The following is a 16,899-nucleotide window of genomic DNA, read 5'->3' as shown; positions in this document are numbered from 1 at the left end:
ATGAGTATCTTCAAACTCACAAAATTTTAGACTTTTTAAATTTTTTTTGCTATTTTTTCAGGACGGTCAAAGTTGTTTGACCGGACGGTAACGGTGCAGAAGGGCATTTCTGTAAGGGCACCTAACGGCGGAGGGGCAAATTTGAGCAGGCTTTCGAATTAGGGGTATATATGATTAGGTGGTTCGAGTTAGGGATAGAAATGCAAATGGCCCTAATAAAAACTTTCATAAAGATCATTGGACAAATTAAACTTGATTCTTTGTAATAGTTTTGGCATATGATGATAGTGATATGTGAGTCATATTGGTGAGTAATTATCCTTTAGTAAGAATATTGGTGTTAAGGTTTGTGATTCCCTATGCAAGAACGAAAGTCAATAGATATGCAATGAAATTACATCCTACTTGTGGTGCATTGTTCGGTGTTAGTTATGCTTAATGCTCGCTTATGTGATTTTTTGTTTCTTGGTTGGTTGCTTCTCAATCTTTTTACTAGCATCCACTTGTACTAAGTAGAAATACTACTTGTGCATCCAAAATCCTTAAACCTAGTTTTGCCATACGAGTCCACCATACCTACCTAGATGCGGTACTTCCATGCTGTTCTAAGCAAATTTGTATGTGCCATCTCTAATTTTCAAAATAAATTTCCTTTTTGTGTGCTCGTACCGCAATTTTTCATGCTAGATGTGTTATTCTCAAGATGAGTGTTTATTCACTTGTCATTGCACGAGAGTACGACGGTAATAGGGATGCCCGGTCCCGAAATGAAAAAGAAATTTACTTTATGTTGTCAAATAATAAATTCCTTGGAAAGTGTTGGTATGGAAGGCACCCGTGGATACGGCTAGCCATGGATTGTGAAAGAATGGTCGTTTTTGTTGACGAAAAAGTATGCCTCTCAAAAAATATCTATCAATTTAAGCTTTGAGTTATGGCACCTCTACAAATCACTACTTCCCTCTGCAAAGTGCCAATCTATTTACTTTATGCAATTTTTATTTTTATTTGAGTCTCCATCTTCTCTTATAAAGCACCAACTAAGGGGCACTATGATCATACTTGACCATTGGATGTAGCTAATATGCGAGTGTGTTTCATGAATGGATCAATGATTGAGCATGATGGTCTATGGATAACTTGCTTTAGTGTTGATATTTTGAAAGACATGGTTGCTTGTTGATATGCTTGAGTATTGAAATATTCATGTCAAAAGTAGACTATTACTTTGAACCATATAAAAGTCCAAATGTCCATGCTACAAAAGAAAAGAATATATGATGAACATGTTAGGCAGCATTCCACATCAAAATTCTGTTTTTATCATTTACCTACTCGAGGACGAGTAGGAATTAAGCTTGGGTATGTTGATACGTCTCCAACGTATCAATAACTTTTTATTGTTCCATGTTGTTATATTACCATTCTTGGATGTTTTACAATCATTTTATAGCAACTTTATATCATTTTTGGGACTAACCTATTGACATAGTGCCCGATGCCAGTTGCTATTTTTTGCTTGTTTTTTACTTTGCAAAATATTAGTACCAAACGAAGTCCAAACGCAACAAAACTTTTTGGAGATTTTTTTTGGACCAGAAGACACCACATGGGCCAAAGAACCAGAGGGGAGCCCCGAGGGGGGCACAACCCACCAAGGCGCGCCTGGAGGCCCAAGCGCACCCAGATGGGTTGTTCCCACCTCGGTGGCCTCCCGCACCACCTCTTTGCTCTATAAATACCCCAATATTCCAGAAACCCAAGGGGAGTCGACGAAAAACAATTCCAGTCGCTGCAAGTTCCAAAACCACGAGATCCAATCTAGACACCATCATGGAGGGGTTCATCATCCTCATTGGTGCGTCTTCGATGATGCATGAATAGTTCATCAAAGACATATGGGTCCGTAGGTAGTAGCTAGATGGCTTCTTCTCTCTTTTTGATTCTCAATACAATGGTCTCTTGGAGATCTATTTGATGTAACTCTTTTTGCGGTGTGTTTGTTGGGATCCGATGAACTTTGAGTTTATGATCAGATCTATATCCATGAAAGTAATCTGAGTCTTCTTTGATCTCTTACATGCATGATTACTTATAGCCTCGTATTTCTTCTTCGAATCTTTGGTTTATTTAGGCCGACTAGATCGATTTTTCTTGCCATGGGAAGAGGTGCTTTGTGATGGGTTCGGTCGTGTGGTGTTCTTTCCCAGTGACAGAAGGGGCAGCAAGACACGCATGTATCGTTGCTATTAAGGATAACAGGATGGGGCTATTCCTACATGAATAGATCACGTCTACATCATGTCATCGTTCTTATTGCATTACTTCGTTTCTCTGTGAACTTAATACACTAGATGCATGCTGGATAGCGGTCGATGTGTGGAGTAATAGTAGTAGATGCAGGCAGGAGTCGGTCTAGTAATCTTGGACGTGATGCCTATATAATGATCATTGCCTGGATATCGTCATAATTATTCGATGTTCTATCAATTGCCCAATAGTAATTTGCTTACCTACCATGTGCTATTTTCTTGAGAGAAGCCACTAGTGAAATCTACGGCCCCCGGGTCTATTTTCCCATCATATATTTGTAGATCTATATTGCTATTTGCCTTTTTCTTTATTTGCATCTTTTATTTTCAGATCTATATTATAAATAATGCAAAAATACATCGCTAAATTTTATTTGCCGTTATTTGCATCTATCAATCTACCACAAATTTTATCCCGTCAACTTGACAATTTCTGGCACTGTTACCCGAGAAGGATTGACAACCCCTTTACACGTCGGGTTGCAAATATTTGTTCTTTGTGTATAGGTACTGTTTACATAGTGTTGCTTGGTTCTCCTACTGGTTCGGACTTGGTTTCATAACTGAGGGAAATACCTACCGTAGTTGTGTTGCATCATCCCTTCCTCTTTGGGGAAATACCAACGTAGTTCAAGCAACATCAAAGTCTAACAAGGAAAATGCGTCGCCCAAGTAGCAAGCCCCAGATGATGAGACTGATGAAGAAATTGGAATTGAGAAGGTAGATTCATCGCCTCCAAAAAGCTATCAGGACCCTGATTCTAAGTCACACCGATCTAGCATGTAACACATCATATCGCTTTGTGGCCTCACGCACGGTATTCCTCATGCACGGGACCATTTGCGCCTTTTGGCTCACGTATATGATAGTGCCGCTCTAGTCATAAACCCAAGGTGGCGCTAACTTACAGGGACAGGCATACGTGACCCAGCAACGAATGTGTCAATCATCAACGAATGAACCCAAGTCATAGCAAGCTACAGGGACTTAAAGGAACAATGTGTGACATTTCCCCGAAAGGGACAGACACAGGAATGAAGAAGGACACATGCCGGCCAGCCTAAGTGTTCCGGAGCATTAACAAGCTACCATGGCTCAGTGGAAGCACTAGGAGACATTTCACGGTAAGAGAGGCTACCAAGAATAAACAACTAGGTTGTCGGATCCCACACATACCAAGCATTCCAAATCATACACAGAATATGCTCGATATGTGCAAATACAACATGGCATCACAACATAACTCTATGACATAAAGTATTTATTCAATAGGCTCCGAGGAGCGAGATTTTACAAACATGGGTCCCAAGACCCAACATTCAGAGCATATATACAAGTCAAACACATGAGGAAGCTTAACATGTATGGGTACAGACATCTACAAATGAAAAGGGCTAAGAAGCCTGACTATCTACCAGATCCTGCCAAGGGCACAAGATCGTAGCTGAGGTAGCAAGCTAAACGTCGAAGTCCAAGCGGAACTACTAGCGAGACTGAAATCTCTCTGCAAAAACATAAATTAAGCAAACGTGAGTACAAATGTACCCAACAAGACTTACATCAGAACTAACTACATATGCATCATTATCAACAAAGGGTTGGTGGGGTTTAACTGCAGCAAGCCAGCTTTGACTCGGTGGCTATCCTGAATTACGACTGCAAGTAACTCTTTTGAGGTGGCGCACACGAGTCCACATATTCACCATATCAGTACACCACTATGGATCCGTTCCCGTCTCCCTACGAGAAGGCCATCCATAGCACTCACGCTTATCTTGCGCATTTTAGAGTATCCACTTTCACTTGTCTATGCACTGTATAGGCAACCCAGAGATCCTTTACCACGGACGCGGCTATTCGAATAGATGATGTTAACCCTGCAGGGGTGTACTTCTTCACACACGCTCTCACCACTTACCGCCGTTTACACGACATGTACTCGGCAACCTTCAAGCGGAAGCCCAACGAGGGTGTCGGCCACGGCCTACCTAAACACTCAAGTCTCTAGTCTAGGTTTATCGCCTATTCAGGTTCCATCCGCAGGGAGACCGGCCGAGGTTTCCACATACGGCCCCGAACGATGTGTGCAGGGTTCCGCGACACCAAACGGGCGCCCGGCATACCCGGCCATGTGCCTCCCGCATAGGCTGAGCCCTCCGGTCCCAATAAGGAGGAGAATGACAAGATTGAGGGGAGCCAAATGCTTCCAAAAGGAGAACACACCCGGTCACATCATCTGGTTCTCCCACCAAGATGGATGTTGATCCTGCTCCTCATTCCATTGCTTCTTAGATGGAAGGGGAAGAAAAGAAACATGACGAGTAGATGGCTCAAGAAGTGATTGCACCACCAATTGTCTCACAAGTCTCTGAGCATGAGGTCATTGTGCCTCCATACGATCAGAAGAAAGAAAAGACCCTAGTGTCCAAAAGGTAGAAAGCTGCTGAAGGAGTTCCAGCGAGCAAAAAAGATGGTTCTTCAAGTTCCTCAAAACCATCGACCCATGGAAAATCGAGGAAGCCACACACTCCTCTTAAGCCTATCGAAGAAGACATGCCTGCACCTGATGATGTTTGGACATAACCCCATGCCAAAGAAGTTTATCTGAGAAATCCTTTGGAAACATTCCCAATGTTTCCTGTCGAAGATGGCCCGAATGGTCCAGCATTTAATGAGCAATTTCATCATTCAAAACTTGCATTCTTTGGCACCAGTCCATATGAAGGAGAGCAAACAACTTTGTCGCCAAGATTCTGGACCAAGGAACATGCAGTCTACTATGCGCGAATTCTGTATAGCAAGAATCACATACTCAAGCATAAGGTGCTGGACTTTGCCGAACTCGAGAGATTGCCCTGATTTCACCGAACCATTGAGAAAATTGAGCAAGCTTTCTTGAAAGGATTACTGTGCTTCAATCATGGTTGGAATCGAGAAGTTGTTCTTGAATTCCATGCAACCTTGTATATCTCAGGAGACCTTGCAGACATCAGTACATGGGTTCTTGAATGGATGACGGAAGAAGAAAAGATCATGTGCTCCGCAGATCAATTATTGGCTTTGTTGAATCTTCCTTGCTTTGAATTTGATGAGTCTCGAGAACACCGACTGCATTTGATGGGAAGTATCTGAAGCTAAAATTCATCTGCTTATGGACCCCGAGCTTGTTAGAGATGCTTGTACTGAAGGTAATCCAATGAATCTTGCATATGAGACCAAAGTCTTGTTCTACATTCCATGCAACTCAGTCACCCCTACTAACCGACCCAAAACCATTGGCGGCATCATAGCAAATGCACTTCGTGCAATTTCACTTGGCATTTGGTTTGATCTTCCTGATCTATTTATTCGGTACTTGGCATATGCAGCTAATGGCACTCAAGCTTTGAAACTGTATGCACCATGGATTATGCATGCCATTGAGCAACTTACCGGGAATAAATTATTTTGCCCTCATGTGCCGAAAGTTTTCACTCCACCAATCCGTGACACACTTCGGATTGTCAAGGATATAGGCAAAGGAAAAACACCAAGTGATGCCACTGCCTCTATTTCAGCTCGTGCTCCAAAGGTTAAGAAGGCCACTATTGAAATTCCTTGAGAGGAAAATCCCTCACTATATGAAGTTTGTCTTCGCACTCAGCACACACTTGAGAGCCATATCAAGATCGTCCACAAAGTGAAAGTTGAGATGATGGCTGAGATTAATTTGCTTCACAACTATGCTCGCCAAGCTCTTCTGCAGAAAAAGCGCTCCTGGATTCTTCTGCATAAGCATTATACTCGCAAGCAGCTCACTGCCAAGGGCATTGAGAAGAATTATGATTATTTGGTGATGTTTGATGTTCCTCGCATCAGAAGACAAACTCCAGTTCTGCCTCGGAGGTCTGATTCCACTGATATGTTGTTTGTCGAGCCCGATGATGAGATTGAAGACACTTCATGCACCCTAATTTACAATTCAGATGTTCCTCACTCTGAAGATCCTGAAGCTGATCCCGAAGCCAAAGATGGTAGCCCTGCTCCAGCCTCAGCCTCCACCATTGCTCATTCTGATTCACCGAATAGTTTGAGTTCTAAGGGTTCTTCAGACGAGTAGTTCCTCGTGTGCTCTCATTCCTTTTTGCCACTTGTTGACAAAAAGGGGGAGATGAACATCGAGAATATAGATGTGCATGTCATTTGCAGGGGATTTGCTTTCACCATTTGCTTCTCTTCGAATAGTTTGGTTTTCTGCAGTTTTTTTGCTTAAGTGGTCATGAAACCTTACAGCACTGCATGTGGTGTTGGAAAATCTTGCCATCATGTAACGTTAATAATCCCCCTACAATGCCATATTTTCCCTCGTATCTTTGTTTGCAAGTGCAATCAGATTTTTATCCTCATGCAATAATTATGATCAATTATATTACTTGTAGAGGAAGCTATGGCAGTTAGGAGAGGATTAAAATCCTCGCTTCTCTAAAGCGAAATGAATTTGTCTCGTTGATACGTATTTCCTGTCATGATTTTTCTTCGATCTCTAACATGCAGGACAATACACTCAAAAGCATATCTATCTCAAGCAATATTCTCATACACACGTTGCTCTGAAATTATATGTCTGTCTAACTTTGTAGGGTAGTCATTTATCTCGTGTGGATTCAAAATGTGCTTTGAGAAAATCTTCATGGCTTACTTCTACGACAAATCATTTCAAAATATGCATACTCTTTAACAAATCTTCTTTTCGTTTCGCATGAAACATCTCAGACGTTATCGAGTGCATTGACGAAGTCAACGAATGATATATACTATCAATGCCCCACAAGCGAAGATTCACATCGCCTTCTTTCTACTTACATACATATGCATGACTTTAGTCAAAATCTTTAGTAAGATGCATACCTTCGGGGGGAACGTGTTTCATCTTTGTGATTATCTCTCGCTATTTAATTCTCCTTCGCAATACATTCCATTACCTTTCATCTACCTTTTGATGTGTTCTGTTTTGTCAACAATCCTCCAAAAAGGGGGAGATTGTTGGTGCAAAGTCTTGCCCCCTTCTATTTTGGAGATTGTTGCTAGAAACATGCATGGACTATTTTGTTTGCTAGTGCACACAGAGAGAAATAGTCCATGCAAGCCCGAAGAGAATGCTATATCCAGTATCAAGTTCGAGGAACTTCACCGAAGAATATCTGCGTTGCAAAGAAGGATAAGCTACATTTTTTGAAGATGTGTTTGCGAGAAGACTGAGTTGGGAGTTGACCCCTTAAAATTATTGCTAATGTGAAGCAATACATGTTCGGTGTTGTCCAAAGAATTGACTGCAGTCGAGAAGTTATAGACGAAGTAAAGATGTAGCATTTATTTTGCTGTTCTTATTTCTCTCTTTTGATTCATAGGATCTCCGTACTATTAAGAGGGTTATAGGTTCTCAAAGCCTAGGTCCTTTGTGATGCATAGCCGAAACCTATGAAAGACTGAGAGAAATCTCTTTATGCTTCGAGTGATTATCTACCATTAGAAGACATTGTTCTTCGGTGCTGCAGGAGATATCTTTTAGACTAGGGAGTTAGCATTTCTTGCTTCACAAGGAATGTTATCGTTGCGCTCAAATTTTCGGCCGTTAGAATCGTGTCGTTCGGCCATTGGCTGATCTGCATGTCCAATTTGGTCATTTCCCATCAGGGAAACCTGCGACTATAAATAGCCACCCCGCTTCAACGTTGTCCGTTGGCTGCTCCGCTTAAGATTTTTAAGAAGATTGATTGAGGATCTCCCCTCCGAGAGATTTGGGTTTAAAATCCACCAAGAGAAAAACGAAGAGTTGAAACTTGGATAGTGGGTTGAGCATCATAGTAGTTCTGAGCTGAAGGAAATATGCCCTAGAGGCAATAATAAAGTTGTTATTTTATATTTCCTTATTCATGATAAATGTTTATTATTCATGCTAGAATTGTATTAACCAAAAACTTGATACATGTGTGAATACATAGACAAAACATTGTGTCCCTAGTATGCCTCTACTTGACTAGCTCGTTGATCAAAGATGGTTAAGTTTCCTAGCCATGGACATGTGTTGTCATTTGATGAACGGGATCACATCATTAGAAGAATGATGTGATGGACAAGACCCATCCGTTAGCTTAGCATAATGATCGTTCAGTTTTATTGCTACTGCTTTCTTCATGTCAAATATATATTCCTCCGACTATGAGATTATGCAACTCCAGGACACCAGAGGAATGCCTTGTGTGCTATCAAACGTCACAACGTAACTGGGTGATTATAAAGATGCTCTACAGGTATCTCCGAAGGTGTTTGTTGAGTTGGCATAGATCGAGATTAGGATTTGTCACTCCGAGTATCGGAGAGGTATCTCTGGGCCCTCTCGGTAATGCACATCATATGAAGCCTTGTGAGCAATGTGACTAATGAGTTAGTTGCGGGATGATTCATTACGGAACGAGTAAAGAGACTTGTCGATAACGAGATTCAACTAGGTATGGAGATACCGACGATCGAATCTCGGGCAAGTAACATACCGATGACAAAGGGAATAACGTATGTTGACATTGCGGTTCGATTCGTATAATATGTGGGAACCAATATCTGCATCCAGGTTCCGCTATTGGTTATTGACCGGAGAGGTGTCTCGGTCATGTCTACATAGTTCTCGAACTCGTAGGGTCCGCACGCTTAACGTTCGATGATGATATGTATTATATGAGTTATGTGTTTTGGTGAGAGAAGGTTGTTCGGAGTCCCGGATGAGATCACGGACATGACGAGGAGTCTCGAAATGGTTGAGAGGTAAATATTGATATATTGGAAGGTAGTATTCGGACACCGGAAGGGTTCTGGAGTGCATCGGGTACATACCGGAGTACCGGAGGGGTTACCGGAACCCCCCCAGGGAAAGATATGGGCCATAGGAGGGAGGTAAACCAGCCCATGTGGGTGTGGCGCCTCCCCCATGGGAGGAGTCCGAATTAGACTAGGGGAGGGGCGGCGCCCCCCTTTCCTTCTCCCTCTCCCACTCCTTCCCCCTTTCCCCCTCCGGTAAAAGGAAGGGAGGCGAATCCAACTAGGAGTCCAAGTGGGACTCCTTCCCACTTGGGGCGCGCCTAGGCCGACCTCCTCTCCCTCCCTCCTTTATATACGGGGGGCTAGAGGACACACCAATTACTCCAATCCGTGTGCAGGCCCCCTCCACAGTTTACGCCTCCGGTCATATTCTCGCGGTGCTTAGGCGAAGCCCTGCGCGGATCACATCACCATCACCGTCACCACGCCGTCATGCTGACGGAACTCATCTACTCCTTCGACCCTCTGCTGGATCAAGAGCTCGAGGGACGTCATCACACTGAACGTGTGCAGAACTCGGAGGTGTCGTATGTTCGGTACTCGATCAGTCGGAACGAGAAGACGTTCGACTACATCAACCGCGTTAAGCAAACGCTTCCATTTTTGTTCTACGAGGGTACGTGGACACACTCTCCCCCTCGCGTTGATATGCATCTCCTAAATAGATCTTGCCTGAGCGTAGGAATTTTTTTTGAAATTGCATGCTACGTTTCCCAACATGAGCTAGGGTTCTTGTACCTATTACTCTTGAAAGTTGCACACTCTCTAGACGGATAGGTGTCAGCTTGACTAGCAAGAGTAATTGTCTTCACCAAGCAAAGTCTTCAGCAACCAAGAGACGTTATGGTTTGCGAAGAAGTCTGCCGAGGGTTTGGAGATCGCCGACAAGTATCTACCATGAGTAAAATTGACTGGACTCTGATCAGCTCCTAGTTGAAGGAGAATAGAACGGAGAGAGGTTTGCTCATGTGTTCAATCACAAGTCCCTCCAACCAGACGTAGCCCTTTGGCAAAAGGGCGAACTGGTCTACCAAATCCTTCTGTCGCCATCGAGCACCGCTGGTTCACTTCATCCTTCTGTATTTCATTCAGCGGTTATCTTTCGTGCTCTGCGACGATAGTATTATCTGATCTATTATTGTTTGTCCGTGCTCTGATCGTTACTATCTGTTTAGTTCTTTTATCATTCGGTGTCACTCTTGTTTTCCTTGTTGGTATTCCTTTCATTACACTGCTATTGAACGTCTTCCCATGCTACTTCATTTGATAGCCTACTGCATTACCATCACTATTTTCAAGCCTATGATATACTATGCTCGAATAATTATCACTTCTTTCCTTCAAAGATTTGCTCCTTAGTAAGGTGCTTGATTAGTTTCAGATCTACTAAACTTATTCCGCTGTTGTGATTGGGTTCAATTGAAAACATTCAAAAGAATTTTTTGAATCTCCCATTTCCCCTCCCCCCCTCTGGTCGATATAAGCTCGGTCCTAACAATCGCAATGTTTGGTTAAGCCAACCTAGGGAACTTCTTTTTCTACCTGTAAACGTTATGATATGAATAAAGCTTAGCGTGGTTGTCTAAAAAAAGGTATCAGGTGGGACCAGGGAAAATATTTATATAAGTGAGATATAGTTCTCACGCATATAAGGCGCTGAATAAGAAAGTGTGAGCCTATATGTCACTTTACATAAAATTTAAAAAATGCTAATAAAATATTAAATGTGTATAAACATATTTCCCACGTGTACCAAAAATATATACAATGTGTATGAAAAAGTTGGTCATGTATTTTAGAAAATTTTAATCAAGAATTTGAAAAGTGCTAATTAAGTATTTGAGAAAGTCAATCAAGCATTAGACAAAAGTTAATCTGTATGGGAAAAATGTTTCTCACGTATAGGAAAAATTTATACAAATAATATACACCATGTATGAAAAAATGTCTATCATGTATTAAAAAATCAAGCATTTGAAAAAGTTAAATCTATGTTGAAAAATTTTTCTTGTATACATGAAAAACGTATACAAATAATATACATTGTGTATGAAAAAATATCGATCAGGTATTTAAAAATTTTAAACGTGTACAAAAATGTTACTAATGTATAAAAAATGTGCAACATACACTGAGTAAAATTAGACATGAAATAAAATATATTTCAAGAAGATAATTTTGTTTTTAAAATGTTAAACATGTATATAAAAATCTTGTTGATGTATACGAAAAATATACATTGTGTTTGATAAAATATTAACTCCATTAAAATCCAGTGTGTATTTGACCATGTATTCAAAAAAGTGTTCAAAACTCGTATTTAGGAAGAAAAAAATATGGCATGCGTTTGAAAAATTGTGAAAACTAAGAAAGAAACAAATAAAATCGATGAAAAACAAGGAAGAAACAAAAGAAAACCAAAAATTAAGATATAAGAAAGAACAGAAAAAACCAATGAAAACAGGCAAGAAAAAAATAAAGGCAAAGAGAACTAAGAAACCTAGAAAGAAACGAAGAAAACGAATATATAAAGAAGAAGAAAAAGAAAACCCTAAGAAAATCGGTGAAAAAACAATGTAATGAAGAAAAAAAGGAATAAAAGTGGTGAAGAAATGAAAAACCATGTATAGAAAAAAAAACAAGAAAACCCAACCCAAACAGTAAAAGCATACAAAAAAACGACAAAGGAAAAATCCGACCCTAACATTGAAAAAGTTTAAAGAAAAAAATACACGGAGAGAAAAAAATGAACTCACTACTACAGTTATGGGCCGGCCTGGTCGCGCACGCTTCAGGCGATGTTCCCGAGCGGGCGGGGAGCTCCTATTTGGTGCGTTCAGTGCCTGGGAGCGAGCCGGCGCCTACTGGCAATGCTACTGCACCGGCCCACGGACGAAAGAAGAGCAGTAAACGTCTCGTGACAAAAACGCAATAAATGCGTAAGAACGACGACTCGAACCCGCGCCTCTGTATTGCAGGATTACTCAGCTAATAACTACACCACCAGAAGACTACTACCTCCGTTTCCATTTACAAGTCCTACGTGTATACCTAGGTTGCCAATTTGATCACCCTAATATAAACTATATAACACAAAAATTATATCGTTCGAAAATAGAGCATCTGAAGTTTATATTGGTATATTTTTTGTAATATATGATTTGTATTAGGTTGGTCAAACTAACGACCTAGGGGTACGCGCACGCCCTGAAAACTGAGAGAGGGAGTAGTGATTTATGGCAAACGCGGACACTTTAAGAACCATAAGAGTCGTGGTATTTATTACGCATTTTTGAACTATTCATTTTTTCGAAAAGTTGATTTTTTAATGAAAAAGGTTCATCAAATTTGAAACAAAAAATTTGATCGATTAGAAAAAAAATCATCAAATTTGAAAGAAGTTCATTGATTTCAAAAAAAGTTCATTGATTTTGTAAAAACTTCATTGATTTTCAACAAAAAAATAATCAAATTTGAAAAAACTGTTCATCAAATTTGAATAAAAGTTCAACATTTTTTAAAAAGTTCATCAAAATTGAAAAAAGTTCATCAAATTTGTAAAAATGTTCTCAAATTTCTTAAAAATAATCTAATTTAAAAATTTCATCAATTTAGAAAAAAGGTTTATGAAATTTGAGAAAAAATCATGCATTAAAGCAAACAGAAAAGGATAAAAAAACAAAACAAACTGAAGAAGTAAATAAAAGAAAGAAGGGAAATAGACTTGCACAAGCTGTATGGTGGCGTGATCGTTAGTATGTAACCCTTGCTGCGAAGGGGTCGCGGGTTAGATCCCCTCTACCCGCGCATTTTTTACTTCTTTGAAAACAGAAAAAAAAAGTACTAATGGGCCGAGCCCAATAAACGTGGCTGCAGGTGCCTGTTTGCAGAATACACATTAACGAGCGCATGCAACGCCAAATAGGATTCGCCAGCGGGCGGATCTTAGAATTTTTTTTCGAGGGGACTATCTTCAACTTGGGATACGGTGTGAACTTGGACTACATTGCAGCCCAGCAAGATTTGGCATGTCGCTCAAATTCACCGCAACGACTATTTATCCCCTTGAGCGAGTTGCCAGAGAAGTCTTGATGAAGGTTTGAAGTAACTGGGCCGGCCCATTCGCCGTTCGCATGCACTAAAGTAAAAGACAAGAGGATTGATCCCTGGCAAGCGATAACAAGCGCGCTGCTAGCCACTACGACCACGTTCCACTAGTGGTTAGTACAAGGGGTTGGGGACTAAAGTGACTCTCTTTTTACAACCAACCATGAAGAGAAGAGAGTCTCAGAGTAGACTCGGTAATGTTGAGTCGATCTAGTATGGAAAATTCCTCGTTGTGCGCTCGCCTTGGAGTTCGGATTTCTTTCCCAGAGTTCTTACTTATAGGCTTTACAGCCAAGCAGTCCAATAGAATAGCCGCTTCTTCTAAAGCGGATTAGTGTACAAGGGACACGACCTGCTTTATGTGAGTTGAGCCTTTTTTCATTTTCTTTCTCAGTTTTTCCAGTTTTTTTTAATTTTCCTTCTATTTTCTTTGGCTTTCTTTATTCTCCTTTTTCTTTCTGTTATTTTAATTCTCTTTTCTTTTTTCTTCTCCGATTTTTCATTCTTTTTTGCATTTTGTTTCTTTGTTTATTTTTCCAGTGTTTATTTTGTTTCTATTTTCGGGTTTCTTTGCTCTTTTGGTTATTATTCTACATTTTTTTGTATATGTCAACAACATTTTTCAAATACGCATCCAACATTTCTTCTCCATTTTTTCCTTTTTTTCTTATGTTTGTTTTCGTTTTCACTTATATTTTCGTATATGTCAAAAACATTTTTTTAACAAGTGATCAACAATTTTGTATACACGTTCAACATTGTCCGAATGCCTATTCAACATTTTCTAAATACTTGGTCAACATTTTAATACGAATTCAATATTTTTCAAATACATGTTCAAAAAATTTCAAATACATTTTCAACATTTTTAATACTTATTCAAAATTTTCTAATAATCGTTCAATATTTTTCAAATACTCATTCAACAATCTGCAATACTTATTCAACATTTGTCAAATACTTATTCAAAAGTTTCGAATACTTGTTCAACATTTTTTAAATATTTTTTTAACATTTTTAATACTATTCAACATTTTTAAATGTGTTTTTGAAGAGTGTTTTTTGCATATATATATATATATATATATATATATATATATATATATGTAAAATATTGTAAAGTATAGAGAAAAGTACGAAAAAAGCAAAAACGAGAACAGAAAAAAGAGCCAAAAAAAAACAAGCCGTTGCCTCCCGCGCGACTGGGCCGGCCCATCTGGGCTCCCCTCGACGCGAGGCATCCCCCTGTGCTCGCTTAAAGCGAGAAATAAGGGTGCCCCAAAATCACAGCTCCTCCAGCGCCGCCGCCTGTGGGCATCCATGGCGGCGGCAGGGGAACCGGCGCGGGCTCAAGGCCGGCACCACCTCTCTTCAACTACCTAATCAAAGATGGTACGCGCAAGAATGTACGTTCCCTTGATCGTTCTTTTACCGGGGTTTTGATTTGGGCATGCGTGATGGGGCTGATTATACGATACGGACACAGAGCTCGGCGGCAATGGCCGCGGAGGCCAAGAGGTCCGGGCGGCGCTTCCGTGCTGGGTACTTGGGTGAGGAGACGGAGGCCACGCGGAGATGACCACATGTGGGCGGGCGGCCGGCCGGCGGCGAAGGTGGATCGACGGCCGCGGCAGTCCACATGTGTTCCGTGTTCCTTCTTTCTGAATCACACATAGTGCGTTGGTCAGTCAGTGTTTGCTTCTGAATGCTCCGTGCTTGCTTGCTGCTCCGTGCCAGCTCAAATGTTACTAGAAGGAGCCAAAGCCTGCGGTTGCTGTTGCTAATGCGTGCGACGACTTGACTAAAATTACAACATGTGCTGCATTGATTTGCTGGTCTGGCTGACGTGCCGCACACAGTATTATTCTACTCCATATTAACATGTGGGAATTGACTGTTTAACCAAGGTCGCTCTCATCCTAGCTTTGCTGTCGCCCTGGCCAGCCACTGATCTCCTTGATTCACCATCGCCCGCAACCTCACCGGTGTGGTGGTCGATGAGGTAGGCCCCATATCTTTGTTTTAGATCAAGAATAATGGCACACGGTTCTTCGTATATTCTGACTAGGCATGTTTGGCAATTTTGATACTGCTCCAGATCTGTTTTATCCTTTGCTTTGCTGTCGCTTTGCTGAACTGGTGTACATCTTTGATGTCGATGCTACCGGAACCATATCATTGGACGATTTGCTTGACTTTCATTTCAGCACATGTGCATTCTGTTTTCTTAATTTGCACCATCTATTCTGCCATGCAACTAGGGGAGCTAGCTACTAATGTCTTACTGGACTCTTTGTACCCATAATCTATGATTACTCTTATTTTCTCTCATAAGTATGCATAAGCCTCACAAAGTGTTACGAAATTGTACTGATAGCAATCGTAATAATATTAGCAATGCCAACCTATTGTTAGCCAAGCTGCATGATGTAGCATCACTTTCTTGCAGATAAGTGTTTGCTTCACAGAACTGCTTGTTGGATGTGTGGCCCGTCGCTGTCGGCTCTAGGTATCTCGTTTCAAATGTTCAATGCAACATGTGTTTGATTGATTTGCTGGTATTAGCTGACACACGTACACATTAATTTGTCGTGCTTCTTGACTAGGTAATAGTCCAGCCGTAATTCCTTTCCTGCTGGCAAACTAGTTCCTTCCTGACAGCACCTCATTGATCGATTGATAGATGTGCCTACGTACTGCATGTGAAACGGTGAGATTGCTCTTGGATGCTTTGTTTACATCAGCAATGAGATATTCATGCATAGTGCCAACCAAAACTGCCTAGCTAATTGTAACTATGAGTGTACATGTCGGGCAATCTTTATCATATATTCATATGTATAAATAATTAAATATACATCAATTGTAGTGTGTGTACACCTAATTTGATATTGATGACATGATGTTATGCATAACCATGTCATTTGCCGATTTTTTTGACTTTCATTTCAGCACGTGTGTATTGTTTTCTTAATTGCCTTATCCAATCCTCCCATGGACCTGGGGGAACCAAGTAGCTGCCCATGTTTTGCCGGGTTTTCTGGGGTACATCTCCTTGTTCTAAATAAATACTATAACCTTAATTTACTAGAACATACAAGTAAATCAACTGTCTGCTGTTATTACTTCACTATGAAATAGAACATGCATCAAAATATGCTCAGAAGTCAGAGTGCATACATGATCTGCAAAAATATGTTAACATGCATGCCATCAAATAGATCATGCATTTCTAGTTTAGAAAAATTATTCCTCCTAGTCAGCAATATATACTGCTCCACTGGGATAACTAAAACCTCTAAAGCTCAGCAAGTTTAATTTCAAAATGCAATTTCTCTCCTACTATCTGCAACCAATTCTGTCCCTATCAATTGATATGTGTTGTTCTTTGGTTTTGACTATGTGCAAGCATTATCTGAAATGGTCAATTGATCACATGTCTATAGTGATATCAAAACAAAGAAATACTGCATCCTTTTTTCTAGTTTGTTTCTTCAAGGGTCAATCACGAAAATGAAGTTCACTTAGAATTGCAAATACAATTACTATTGCCTTAGTAAATTTTGTGTGGCCGGCTCTCATTAAAAAGGGTAACAATGACGTCGATTAACTCATACCTGTGTTCAG

Source organism: Triticum aestivum, chromosome 5B (assembly GCF_018294505.1).
Source record: "Triticum aestivum cultivar Chinese Spring chromosome 5B, IWGSC CS RefSeq v2.1, whole genome shotgun sequence".
Classification (NCBI taxonomy): domain Eukaryota; kingdom Viridiplantae; phylum Streptophyta; class Magnoliopsida; order Poales; family Poaceae; genus Triticum; species Triticum aestivum.
This window is presented reverse-complemented; position numbering follows the sequence as displayed.